Source organism: Acomys russatus, chromosome 16, assembly GCF_903995435.1.
Source record: "Acomys russatus chromosome 16, mAcoRus1.1, whole genome shotgun sequence".
In the NCBI taxonomy this organism is placed as follows: domain Eukaryota; kingdom Metazoa; phylum Chordata; class Mammalia; order Rodentia; family Muridae; genus Acomys; species Acomys russatus.
This window is the reverse complement of record NC_067152.1, coordinates 20,337,273-20,352,106: the sequence shown is the minus strand read 5'-3', so window position 1 is coordinate 20,352,106 and position 14,834 is coordinate 20,337,273. Positions and strand designations below refer to the sequence as shown.

Below are 14,834 nucleotides of genomic sequence, written 5' to 3'. Positions count from 1 at the left end.
ACACTCTTCCAGGCTCCTCTAGGAGTGGAGCTTGGTGCCCACCTCCTCTCCATGTTGCCATTTGATTTGGCTTGAGCTTTTACAGGTGTTGTCCATACTCAGAACTGCTGAGTTCATAATACGGGGGGGGGGGGGTGTCCCCGGGGGTCCCCTGTGTCCAAGGATACATACGGCTTCTTTGTACTCATTCAGTGCTTCTCCACTCTGTTCTGTCTTCTGCAACATCCCTTAAGCCCTGGAAGGAATATGTATATCTGGTATATATTTCTGTTGAGAGAGCATTCTGCATTCACTTGTCTGAACCTTGACTAGTTATGGGTTCTTGTAAAGTGCCATCTACAACACATGGAAGCTTCTGATGTGGGTTGGAGCATCAGTCTACAGGTATAATGATCAGTCATTAGGAGTCAGTTTAATGCGAAGTTCACTTAGCATGCAATGCACTTACAACATAGTACACATGGCAGAAGAGAGCCTCTTAATGGTGAAGGTCAAGATGGAAAGCTGCACATAGAACACTGCATTAAAATTCAACTCCAGATGAATCAAGAGCTTCAATGTAAGACAAGCCGGACGTGGTTCACATGCCTTTAATCCCAGCAGGCAGATCTGAGTTTGAGGACAAGTCCAGGACAGCCAGGATTACAAGAGACCCTGTCTCAAAAAACCAATTAAAAAAAAAAAAAATGGAGCAGTAGTTCTCAGCCTGTGGGTTGCAGGCTTTTTTGGGGTCAGAAAGCCCTTTCACAGGGCTTGCATATCAGATACGCATGTCAGATACTTAAATCATGATTCATAATAAAGTTACAGTTAAGTGGCAAGGAAAGTAATTTTATGGTTGAGGTCATCATAACACAAGGAAGTGGATTAAAGGGTCACAGCATTAGGAAAGCTGAGAATCACTGCCCTAGAGAATACATTTGAATTCATTGGCAAAAAGACTTTGAACAGGACCACTGATGGTACATGCATTAAGATCAACTAGTGCTCAAGCTCCAGCCAGATGAAGGACGTAAGACCTAATACTCTAGGGAATGTATTCGGACTCAGTCAAGGAAAGGATTTTGAACAGTAACCCAATAGTGCAGGCGTTAAGACTAACAGCGAATGGACCTCTTGAAACTAAAGCAGCCTACAGAATGGGAAAAATGCTCTAGCTAGCTATCTGACAGCGTTAGTATTTAGAATATACAAAGAACCCAAAAACTGAATGTTAGGAAAATAGGCCAGGTGTGGCGCATGCCTTTAATTCCAGCACTCAAGAGGCAGAGGCAGGTGGCTCTTTGTGAATTTGAGGCCAGTGTGGTCTACAAAGTGAGTCCAGGACAGCCAAGGCTACACAGAGAAACCCTGTCTCGAGAAACAAAGCATGGAAAGCCAGGCACAGTGCCATATGCCTGTAAACCAAAAAAAAAAAAAAAAAAAAAAAAAAAAAAACCTAAATGAGTTTTCAAAAGGTGACACCCAAATCCCTGAAAAACATCTACAAAATACTCAACAGCTTTAGCCATAAGGAAAATGCAAATTGATTAATGGTTTCCTTATGAAATAAGTCAGCGATGTACGATGTAGTTTTTAAAACATTGTAAGTTGTACAATCCGAAGATTCATACTGGAAAATAATAGGCTTTTGTTTTCCCCCAATTAAGCCATTGCATTTCTGTTAAGAGCAGAAAGATTTGTATATACAGTAAAATTACCGAATGGATTGTGAGCCTGAATTTTGGGCAACATTACGTGGAATGAGACAGTGACACTTAGCAAAGTGCACATGTGTTTGGGACTAAAACTTCAGGGAAGTTGTATTATCCAATAGAAATGAACACCAGCAGAAACACTACTTGACTTGTTATATGTTGAATTAATATTATTTTGGTTGCTTTTACTCTTGCCAAATATTTTGCAACCTTAATCAGTTACATGATTCCATGGGGGTTGGCATCCAGCTGAGATGTGTTTTAGTCCTAATTCTGCTGTGGAGTCAGCTTTTTCCTTTTTTAATAATTTAAATTGTTGTTTTGACTGCATGTATGTCTATGTGAGAGTGTCAGATCCCCTAGACCAGGAGTTATAAACAGTTGTGAGCCACCATGTGGGTGCTGGGATTTGAACCTTTGTCCTCTGGAAGAGCAGCCAGTGCTCTTAACTGCTGAGCCATCTCTCCTGTTCCTTTCTAGAGACTAATGCTAAGTTGTCTCATGCAGGCTAGGTAAGCAGTCAGCCTTTCTTGCTAGCATCTTGTCTGGATTGCAGTATCCTGAATTACGTGTTCTGTGAAGACTTGTTATCTGGTTGTGGTGAGCCTTCTTCCTACTTTTAGGGAAGAACTTCGTAGTATGCTTGTCAATACTTCAAAAAAATTTTTTTTTATCTTTAGTACTTCAAATTCTTGAAGCCTGTGAGGGTTATCTTTTTCTTCAGTCACCAGAGGGCAGCAGTGGATTCTGTGCACTTTGGAAGGCAAGGCGTTTTTATAGTTTTTTGCTGTCACCTTGTTCCTAGCTTTAGTTAAATTATAGTTTGTCTTAAACAGGCCCACCAAACTATATATGTGCTTATTCTGTGTGTGGTTTTCAGGTACCAGAGTTTTAAGATGTATGGGAATTTATTTTTATTGAGAAAATTATGGAAGCACAGTTTAAATTTTAATTGTACTTCATTAAAACCTCTAGATCACTTTCATACTCTACTAGGAGTATTTTTCTAATCACTGTTTTAACCTCCAAGGCAGAGGTACTCTTTGCTTTACAGGCATACTACTGAGCCTGTTTCTTTAACAGTTTTTTTTTTTTTTTTCTTCAGTGGACGTTAGGAAATTTGAGTTGGGCTCTCATTGCTTTTCCTTACCACCAGAACCAAGTTAGTTGTCCAAAGAGATTGGAGATGTACATTGGAATTCCTTCCCACTAGTCTCTATTTGAAGTTGCTGTGCTACCGTGACTGCCACTCCGTCCCTGCTGGGGGCAGCCATCTTTAGCTGTCCAGTGATGATTTGTCATGCAGAATTACTGGTCTTTTAAATAAGAGATGTCCAGTCATGAAATTGCAGGTGAAACTTGTGCACCTTACCAGAAATAAGTGTGAATGTTGAATGTGCTTTTGGTACATGAGGGTATGAAGCCTCTAAAAGCTGGATAGAAGGAATGGAAGAGCTGCAGCGGCCATGGCTCACATTTCTGTCCCTTTGTGGCTTCTGCTTGGGGCAGGGGCAAGTATCAATGCTTGCACATACTTCCAAAGAACTCTGAGGCTACTTGTAAACCAACTCAAATGCACCTCCATATCTTCATCAAACGAACAGAAACATTGTTGCTCTAAACTGGAAGAAATGGACGCTGAGCAGATGTAGGGAAAAGGTGGAATGTGCAGGGGGAAGACTCGTTGGAGCCGTGCCAGCTGACATCAATGTATGGATTGGGTTTCATGTACTTCTCAGCACTGTAAGAAGAGTAGCGCTCTGGGCCTCGGCCCCCGCAGCCGCCGCGATGTTGATGCCCAAGAAGAACCGGAATGCCACTTATGAACTTTTTAAGGAAGGAATGATGGTTGCCAAGAAAGACATCTATATGCCCAAACACCCCGAGCTGGCAGGCAAGAATGTGCCGAACCTTCACGTAATGAAGGTCATGCAGTCTCGAGGCTACGTGAAGGAGCGGTTTGCCTGGAGACATTTCTATTGGTACCTTATGAACAAGGGCATCCAGTATCTCTGAGATTACCTCCACCTACCTCCGGAGATCGTGCCCGCCACCCTGCACCGCAGCCGTTGGCCCAAGGGTCCAGAAGATGAGCGACCTGCAAGATTCACAAGAGGGGAGGCAGATAGAGACACCTACAGAAGGAGTGCTGTGCCTCCTGGTGCTGGCAAGAGAGCCGAAGCCGGGGCTGGCTCAGCGACGGAATTCCAGTTTAGAGGCGGCTTTGCTCGTGGACGTGGACGTGGTCAGCCACCACAGTGAAGTTGATTTTTTTTTTTTTTTTTTTTTTTTAGACAGGGTTTCTCTGTATCCTTGGCTGTCCTAGGCTCACTTTGGAGACCAGTCTGGCCTCGAACTCACAACGATCTGCCTGCCTCTGCCTCCCAAGTGCTGAGATTAAAGGCGTGGGCCACCACGCCCAGACCAGCACTCAGATTTTACGGGGCGGTTAGGAGAAGGTTTCCAGCAGTTGCATATGCAGTGCTATAGCCATCATCTACACAGACCAGCGAGTGGTCCTTACAGCAGGGCGTGCACACCCTGAGTATGAGCTGGTGAAGCAGTAGAGGTTATGTACTCTGCTAAAGTAGTTGGTTTCATAATGTTCTCATACTGCAAACTGTGTAATTTATAAACATATATATGTTTGTACTGGAGTTGCGTTTAATGTGCTTTACCTAAAAAGCAACCGTTGATGGTGTATACCCACACCAAACACATTTCTTTGCCTGCCCACCTCTCTCAAACTCTCTGTATGCCTATTGTGTTAGAAGCTCTATTGCCCCAGTTGCTTCAGCTAGGTAGTAAGACTGACTCTAAACTTGAGATTTTTCTCTCCCTGTCACACCTGGTTACTGAGGTTTTTAACCCTCTTAGAATACCCTCTCTGGGCTAGAGAGATGGCTTAGCGGTTAAAAGCACCGGCTACTCTTCCAGAGGTCCTGAGTTCAATTCCCAGCAACCACATGGTGGCTCACAACCATCTGTAATGTGATCTGATGCCCTCATCTGGCCTGTAGGTGTACATGCAGGCAGAGCACTGTATACATAATAATAAATAAATACATCTTTAAAAAAGGATAAAATACCCTCTCCAATCTATTGCCACCTTCTCCATTCTCCTCTGCTCTCAAGATGAACAGTTCCCTATTGCATCTTTTCTTATTTCACACCCTTCCATCAGCTCTCAACATTGCACCCAGAGATTTAAGAAAACGTTTATGTTAGAAAACTTGAAACGTACAAAAAAGATAAGGGACATGGGTGTTCATTACAGCTTCAGTAATTAACAGCTCATATCAATTGAGCTGGTAAATCTGAAGCAAAGGCAAACTTATCTGATCAGTAAATATTCAGTATATGTAGAGATATGTTTTAAAAATATAAATCTTAAGTTGGATATGGTGGTGCATGCCTGTAATGTAACACTCGGGAGGCTGAGGTAGGAGGCTTGCCAATTTATACTGTTATGCCCAGATTGTAGATCCCCAAAGACCACCAGGAGTCCGAAGCCACATTCAAAAGCAAGGAGCCTTTATTTAAACTTGAGCCCAAGGGCCCTTGAACCTTACAGTATCAGTGGATCAGTAGCGAGAGATCCGAGCCATCCTTAGCCAGGGCTTTTGTTTTGGTTACAGCAAGGAATGGGAGTTTCTACTTTGGTAGTTATGGGATTGGTTGACATTTAGCAAGGTTGGGTTGGCACTAGGGGATTGGTCAAGCCTGACCATGAAATGCTTAAGCAATCTATCTGTAACATCTAGGGGATTAGGTACTTTGGCTCAGGCCTATGGTGATTTTTTTCCTGGAACAGTTTATGATTTTCCAGTAAAAAAAGTGAGGTTAAGGACAGGCTCAAGATGGTGCCTGCTGACAAAATGGAGTCACATTAGCTAGGGCTCTTCAATATATACATACATACATGCACATATACATGCACACACATACATACATACATATACACACACACATACATACATTATTCTAACTCAAAATCCTTCAACAGCTCATCTCTTCCACAGCCTTTAGAAAACCATAAGCATAGTTCACAAGCTCTGCAGCAACTCTACGCTGTGTCAGCATTAGACCGGTCCCAGGAGCACAGCAAGCTCTCAGTGAGTGTTAGCCACTGCCACTGTAATGACACTGGTACAAGATAACGGCCTGCTCCTTAGCTGGTAGAAGGCCACATGACTCGGGTCCTTTCCTGTCTCGCTTTCTGTCTGTGTGCTCTGTGAGTCTTGAGCTATTTTGTAATCCCCCCTGGAGAAGCCCAGCTGGGTTTCCCTCTGCGCCTTTGTTGTTGCTCATCTATTCTCACATTTTCTTTACCTGCTTTAAAAAATACACATCTAGAAAGACTTAGTAGGGCCGGGCGTTGGTGGCGCATGCACGCCTTTAATCCCAGCACTTGGGAGGCAGAGGCAGGTGGATCGCTGTGAGTTTGAGGCCAGCCTGGTCTACAAAGCGAGTCCAGGACAGTCAAGGCTACACAGAGAAACCCTGTCCTGAAAAACAAAAACAAAAACAAAAACAAAAACAAAAGACTTAGTAGGAACTCCCCACCCACATAATTTTGTCCCAGTGATAATCTGAGACATGGTTTCTCTGTATAGCCTTGGCTGTCCTGGACTGACTTTGTAGACCAGGCTGGCCTCGAACTCACAGCAATCTGCCTGCCTCTGTCTCCCAATTGCTAGGATTAAAGGTGAGCGCCACCAACCCTGGCAGGGCATCTACCATTTAGTACTCCTACCTTTTTTTGTACTTATTGGATATTGTTCATAATTGAATGAGTGGGAATGATACCTAGTGTTCTATTCTGAGCTGTGATTTTGATTCTTTTTGCTGAAAAAAAGGACAAAAGTATGATTCATGTTTGTCTCTTAAGAACTTTATACACAGGGCTGTTGGAGGAGGGTCTTGTGTACTGTGTTTTCAGATGTTAATTTTTCTCTGACATCTGGTTACAGCCCTGTTACTGACATTGTTATGTATGTTGAACCATCTCCTGTATCTATGTGATGAAAGGAATGCGCCTCAATTATCCCTGATTGGTTAATAAAGATGCTGAAGCCTGTGACTGGGCAGAAGAGAGGTGGGTGGGGCTGAGGTCCCTGGGCTGATTTCCTCTAGAGACCACAAGGCAGGAAGAGGAGGGAGGGAGGAGAGGGTGTAGCTGGAGAGAGGCTGGGAACAAGAGGAGAGAGACGGGAAGGAGGAAGGAGCCTGGTGGTTGGACAGGATGGACTAGGTCAAGGGAAGTGCTCCACAAGAACAGACTGTTGGAGCAGAAGCTGCCTGGAAGCCATCAGGTTGGCAAATGGCTTTTACGTGGGGTTTACAGGTATTAGAATTAGAATAGCTCAGAATGTGCCCAGCATAGTGCCTATAGCTTAATAATAAACCATAGTCTCTCTGTGTCAATCACTGGGGAACTGGCTGGTTTAAAAAAAAAAAAAAACCAAAACCAAAAAAACAATTGCTGCTGCCTGGTGTAACGCCAGCATTCAGGGAGGCAGAGGCAGGTAGATCATTGTAAGTTTGAGGCCAGCCTGGTCTAAAAAAATGAGTCTAGAACAGCCAAGGCTACACAGAGAAACCCTGTCTCAAAAAATGAAAAGCAAGCAAGCAAGCAAACAGCTGCCACAATAATTATCTGTCTTAATTAATATATACAGAGTATTTAATTCATTATACACAGAGCTGAAGAGATGGCTCAGCAATTAAGAGCCTATATTGCTTTTGCAGAGGACCTAAATTCAGTTTCAACTGCTGGTGGGTAGCCCCTATAATACTAGCTCCATGGATCTAACATCTCTGCCCTCCAAGGACACTTGCACCCAACCCCCTACCACATAATTAAAATAAAAATAAAGTTTAGCCAGATGATGGTGGCGCATGCCTTTAATCCCAGCACTTAGGTGGCAAAGACAGGTGGATCCCTGTGAGTTTGAGGCCAGCCTGGTATACAAAGTGAGTCCAGGACAGCCAAGGCTACACAGAGAAACCCTCTTGAAAAAAAAAAAGTTTATACTAGTTCCTTAGAGAAAGCAGAAACCTGTCTCTCGTGCTGATATTGGGGTTTTAACTTATTTCTCTTTTGCTAGAATTTCATTCAACCTTGCCTCTCAAACATCTAGTGCCACACTTGGTCCATGTGTTAAATATGTAATTTTATGAGCTCAAAAATTGATTTTATTATATACAGAAGAAAAGGACAGGCATAGGGGCACAAATGACTAAGGGAGCATTTTCTGAATCTAGAGTCATCAATCTCGGCTCACATAGGAGCTTTGTTCTACTTCCAGCTGTGAACGTCACCTTGGAGATGTGAAGCAATGAAGCTTCTGAGGTATTTTCATGGTTTATACAGACAGCAGGATGGAATGCTTGGAACTGGGACTGTTTTAGGGGCTAAGTGGCAGAAAAGAACTTAAGAAGGAATGCCGAGGTATGGGAAGAGATGGACCATATTGTAAGTAACCAGAGGCGAAACTCAAGTCAGTTTTAAAAATAGATGATAAGTTGAAAACAAACTATGAAACTCTGAGTCAGCCAGCAGCTGGCAAATGCTTTTTCTTATTGACATGCAGGCAGCAATAAAATTCCCTCATTGTTGGACCTGTCTCCTTTTCAGAAAGCTTAAGTGGGGTTGGCATAGTAAAACCAAATTCCCAGAAACTCCACCGAGGTTGTTTGATGTTATTTTTATTCATGCTGTGTTCTTAATGCAGTTCCCTCCATTCTGTGCTCTTGTTTGGATTTTCAGATCATCCATCCACCCACCCGTCTACCCAGTGAGTATCTATTGCACACCTGCTTATGTCAGGCGTTGCTTTCCTTGCACCAACCCAAGAGCTTGGAGGGGAACGGGTACAGCTGGGCAGGATATAGGCTAGATAAGCATGGCAATGAAACTTTTGAGAACATGGACAGAAGAAGCCTTTGAAAACGTTAAGCAAGGGAGCTTGGTGGGCCTCAATGCTTCTGAAAGATTCCTCAAGCAAGATGCTTAAGCCTGGCCCTCAAAAATGCCATTTATTTCCAAAAGCATTTTTTAAAAAAGATGTTGAATTATAACAGATCTCATCATTCTCTACAAAAACAACAACAACAAAAACAAACAAACAAACAAAAAAACCAAAACACCAAATAAACAAAAACCACAATCACTACCACCACCAAAACCCAACCAAGTGTAACACTGGTTTCAACTGTAGCCTACGATGATGACCTACCTCATAAACAGATACATGCCCATGTTAGACCCCACCACAAGGTTACACACTTGAGGGGGCCGAGGTAGTCTACAATCCTTAGCTCAACAGTCAATACATGTTTTTATGAATGAGAAAATAGAGTAAGAAACATATCAAGTGAAGAAAACGGTTTTTTTTGCACAATAGGACAATTTTAGGAGTATGTATAGTATTGGCTTGAAGGTGGAGGGATGTGTAACCCTGTCCCTGTCACCCTTGTCCTCCCAGCAGCTTGCTCTCTGTGCTTTCGGGATTTCCCCTTTGTGTAGTGTGAAACTTCCCTGTGTTTTACCGTTCCCCTGCTGCTCCTTGGTCTCCAAGGGACCCGTTTCATCTTTCATGGCATCCCCACCCCACCTCAGTTTGGTGACAGACTTGACTGGTTTTCTTGGATCTTGGCGATCAAGCAGAGAGGACTTGCCCACGAGCAAATGCCCTTCCACCCACCCAACTGCGTGCCTAGCCCCCTGTGCACTTTTTTTTTGGTTTTCTGAGACAGGGTCTCTCTGTGTAGCCCTGGCTGTCCTGGACTTGCTTTGTGGACCAGGCTGGCCTCGAACTCACAGCGATCCGCCTGCCTCTGCCTCCCGAGTGCTGAGATTAAAGGCGTGTGCCACCACGCCCGGCTTCCCCTGTGCACTTTTACAGAGTTGTAATGAAGCTCTGAGACGGCATGGAATAAAGAATTGCTCCCCGCCCCCCAAGTTTGGAAAAACTGCTCTCATGATAACGTTGGCACAGTTATAAGGTGGCAACCCATGAGCTCTGGGTCCAGCATCTAGTGAGCTCCTTGTGTTTGTTTCGCTATTGCTGATGATTTGGAAAGGACTCTGATGGCACATCACACATAATAGGCGCTGCACAAATGCTAGATTCCCTTCCTCCAACCCAGTGCCTTTCCTCCAGGCGGGGCAAAGAAGGCGAGGCTAGAGCAGTGCGCCTAAGGACCTTGAGGGTCCTCTGGCCTGACCGCAGGAATGGACTCTTCAAGGTCACATAGCTTTTGAACACCAGGGCTACACCTGGGATCCAGGTCTTGACATTCAAACCCATGCAGGGGCTCTAGTAGAGAACCCAGCACTGCCTGTTCCCTTTGTGGGGAGCCTCACTGTTTTTTACCGCTGGCCGGCAACAAATGCCCTGGGCCTGTGCTCTAAAACAGTTCCCCTTATTTCCCTGTAAAAGTCCACTGTCTTCCCCAATCTTAGGAAGGTCTAGGACTCTCTACTTCTTTTTTAAAAAATATTTTATTAATTTATTCATATTACATCTCAATTGTTATCCCATCCCTTGCATCCTCCCATTCCTCCCTCCCTCCCATTTTCCCCTTACTCCCCTCCCCTATGACTATGACTGAGGGGGACCTCCTCCCCCTGTGTATGCTCATAGGGTATCAAGTCTCTTCTTGGTAAGGACTCTTTTCTAAAGTCCTATTCCTGGTTGTCTCTCAGGGACTGTGCTGGGCAGAACATATGCTTCTGGCCTTTCCCAGAGTCTGTCCTGTCCTGAGGGTTTGGTCATTGTGATAGCTAATCTTGGTTGTCAAGTTGTTTCTATCTGGAGTCAACTAAAACACAAGATGCTGGGCACTCCTGTCAGGGGTTCTTCTCAATCGGGTTATTTAAAGCAAGAAGACCCACCGTAAACGTGGCTGGCACCTTCTGTTGGCAGCTGAGATAAAAGGACATGGGGAAAGAAACTGCTTTTGCCTGCTTGCTTTAACTCTTGCTGACAAGTTCATCTATCCTGTTGCTGCAGTGTTCTTTCACTGATATTAGAAGCAGCTTCCAATATAGACTGAAAGACAGCAGCCTCCTGGAACTTCCAGACCTTTAGCACCAGAATGGGATCATCTAGCTTTGCAGACTGAGCATCTATAAGATTCTTGGCCCCTCTAGAATGAGACATCTATCGTTAGATTTCCAGGCACATGTACTCTCTCTATATAAACACACACACACACACACACACACACACACACACACACACACACACACACACATTCTGTTACTTCTGGTCCTTTAGAGAACCCTGACTAATACAGACCTATATCTGTGGGTCTCCCTTCATTTCTCAGTCTTCTGAGGTGTTCTTAAAACATCCCATTTGCTTTGCCTATGGGAGAATTGTCCTCTATGTATCAGCTGGCACCCACTACACATATAATTTTTAGTACATAGATGAGCTTATTGTAGAGATGAGCTCCAGGAGGCGTACCAGAGCTGAGGACACAGAGTCTGGAGACAATTGACTGGGGTTGCATATCAGCCTTAACTTGGGAAAAAAATCATTTAACCTCTGCAAGCCCAGTTTCTCCCCCTACAGAATGGGAGAACAGTAAAGGCAACTTCAACAGGTTGGTGGGGGCGTTACCAGGCACACAGCCCACTGCTTGGCATGTTTGGTGGCTGTCTGCTTTTATTATTTGTTCTTCCAATCCTTATTGCATCCTTGGGAGTAGATGCCATTAACCCTTTTATACTCCTGGGAGGTACGGATCTCACCAGTGTTAAATGACTTGATCTGAGGTCATAAAGCCGGCAAATGGCTGTCAGGACCCCGGGTGGCCTCTGAGTCCAGTGATTCTGCCCCCACTCCCCTTCTCTGCAGCCTCTGAAATGAATGATATTTCCCTTGGGGGTCCTGCCTGTCTTTCATATTTGCGAATTCTTTCTCCTTCCAGCTGCAGCTCCTTTTGCCAGAATCCAGCCTGGTTTTAGTGTACAGGAACCCTCTACCTGTGGCTGTGAGGCCAGGACTTGAACAGGCCACTCAGCTACCGCAAACCTGGCGGGTCCCATCCATGCTGTGCTGGGGCTCCAGTTGGGAGTGAGCTTAGTTGTGTATTGAGCAGAACTGACTTTGAATCCCTTCAGCTTGAGTTAAAACCAGTCATATGTTTATTCATTTGAAAACTGAAGGATGATTTAATCTTACAAATGATACTATAATGTATATAATATTATTGAAAAGATATTAATGAGGTTTTGCACTATTGAACCCTATACAAAAGATAACTTCTCATGCCTGGCTCCTGGGTTTCTTGCTTTTATATACGACCAAGAACAGTCCATTTTGTTCAACAAAAACACTGAATTTCATTTCTCTTTGCTGTCTAATAGATGGCAGGAAGTTGTCAGTTTCTTACTCTTTTTTTCTCTCTGGAATATTAATTTCTTAAGCGAAGGGCTCTTTTGTCTGTTTGGCTGGGTGACTCCGGGTATGCTTCTGAGTCTCATGCATCTGATGTGATGCTAATTATCTCCTATGTATAAGGAGCTCACTGAGATGTGAAAGGCCTTGCATAATATGGTCCCCTGACCTTTGGTAAATGCTTTGCCAGCCTGACTTTATTTATTTTGAAGTGGTGGCAATCGAACCTTGGGCCTTGCATATGCTAAGCAAGCTCTTGAAAAAGATTTAAATGCCATGTTTCTAGAGTCTAGACGGGTAACTTCAGAGTTATCCACCCATAGTCACATTTCTTATTATATCTGTTCTTTAACCTGTGTGACATATGGACCGGGTGTAACTTGAAACGTAGATAGATATGGCTAAATAGACTGACATCAAGTCTTACCAGGTCCTGTTCCCATCTACCCTGTGTGAAGTGTCCCTATGTGTCATAGCATTACTTATGCATTTTTCCTTCCTTCTTTCCTTCCTTCCTTCCTTCCTTTTTGTTTTGTTTTTTGAGACAGGGTTTCTCTGTGTAACAAAGCCCTGGCTGTCTTGAACTTGCTCTATAGTCCAGATTGGCCTTGATTTCACAAGGCCTGTGCCATCACACTGGGATACAACACCTTACATTTTTAAACAAAAAAAATCAGATATAAAACTTCACACATGGCATGTGTATAGGTTGCTGGATTGTCCTAAGATAAAAAGCTCAGCTGAGGAGCTGACTTTGTTATTCACTCCTGAAACTGGCTACATTCTCTGTCCCGGTTCAGTGCCTTTTAAAGACGAGTCTCACTGAGTGTATTTATTGTACACGGTACTCTGTTACATAAGGCCATTCTCAGATAAGTGTATGTTGTGTGTTGAGCGTAGTACAATGCCTTCTCTTTCCCTGTAAGTTGCCACTCTCCAGACTCACTATAGTCTCTTTTCTGCTCATCGGAGTTTCTAAAGGCCAAGCATGGTTGCTCAGGCTTATAATCTCAGTGCTTGGGAGGTTGAGTCAGAGGAATTGCTGTAAATTCAAGGGCAAATCCAAGTGAGTTTCCAAAGATATTATAGTTTAATCTTACCAGTTTGAAAAAGAAGTTTTTGCTCTCTCTCTCTCTCTCTCTCTCTCTCTCTCTCTCTCTCTCTCTGTGTGTGTGTGTGTGTGTGTGTGTGTGTGTGTGTGTGTGTGTGTCTGTCTGTCTGTCTCTGTCTCTGTCTCTCTCTCTGTCTCTTGGTCTCATGTAGCATGAGCTATCCTGAAACTCACTGTATAGCTATTGATGACCTTGAACTTTGGATTCTCTTGTATCTACTTTGCAAGTGCTAGGATTACAGGACCATGTTAACATTTATCTTAGCTATAGGTCTCTTCTTTCAATTTGGAAGTTTCAGTATATATATATTTTTAATTTCAGGGAAGTTTTTTATTTTTTGACAATTTCTTAGATGTATAGAATGTGTTGTGACCCCACTCGCCTCTATTCTGCTCTCTTACCCCCTCCTACTTGGCTGACTCCCTTCCTCCTGTGAAGTTCCCACCCTACACCCATTTGTCCCCCCTCAACCCCCAGGTCTTATGGCAGGGAAATTTTCTTGACTCATTACTGTTCTGTTCCCTTGCTTTGGTTTCTCTTTGTGGTGCTAAAGCTTGGATCGTGGTCCTTGCCTGGGCAAAGCAACCACTCCCACTCAGCCACACCCCAGCCCTGGCTTTCTTGAGGGGTTCCGTTGACCTTGTCCTCAAAGCATGAAACTTCACCAACTACAAGTACATAGCCACTGCTGCATGCATACTTTGTGTACATCCTTAGGCCTATCCACAACTTGCGTAGTGTGCATGCCGGCATGCCATTGTAGCCATCACTCTACTGGATTCTCTTGGAGCCAGGCAGTCTGTTTTTTTTGTTTGGTTGGTTTGTTTTGGTTTATTGGTTTTTCAAGACAGAGTTTCTCTTTGTAGCCCTGGCTGTCCTGGAACTCGATCCGTAGACCAAGCTGGCCTCGAACTCATAGAGATCCACCTGCCTCTGCCTCCCGAGTGCTGGGATTAAAGGCGTGGGCCACTACAACTGGCCAGACAGTCTGTTTAAAGGCCTCATTTTACCCCAGGGCCTTTCCATAATCTTCCAGCCCTGTGCACTTAATGATCATGTAAGGAAACTTCCGTTGAGGACGTATTAACGAGTGTGCTAGGATCTGTCCTGTGTTTGTCACAGATGCCATTTTGTTTGTCTCTCACAGTACAGGGAGCTGAGGAATTCTGCAGATGAGGCTGCTGAGAATTGAGCAGCTTTTGTCAAGGACACAATTGGAATGAGTAGAAATGCTAGGACCCTCACTTAGGGGTGTTAAGGATGTCCAAATGTGTGTTTTTCCTTCCTTCCTTCCTGTTTATACTGGACTTTCTACCCTCCTCTGTTCCCACCAAGAGGAAGGAGTGCAGCTCTGGACTAAAGAAAAAGGGAGAGGGTGGCATCTTTATCCCTAGAACCCCGGAATGTGAGCGTGTTTGGACATCAGGTCTTTTAAAAGACAGTTAAATGAGATTATGTGTGCGGGGTGCTAGTAACTGGCACTACATAAGAAGAGATTTGGACACAGACACACAGGCAGAGAGATGATCTTGTGAGACGCAGCCATGAAGGGAGACCTTGGAAGAAATCAATCCCGCCATCACCTTGATTGACTTCCACCACCCAGAACT

At 44.1% G+C, this 14,834-nt stretch overlaps 1 pseudogene; it reads left to right on the top strand.

The window, feature by feature from the left end:
- Nucleotides 1-3,485: 3,485 nt before the first annotated feature.
- LOC127200193 (40S ribosomal protein S10-like) lies at nt 3,486-3,959 on the top strand (annotated as a pseudogene).
- The last annotated feature ends 10,875 nt before the right edge of the window (nt 3,960-14,834 follow it).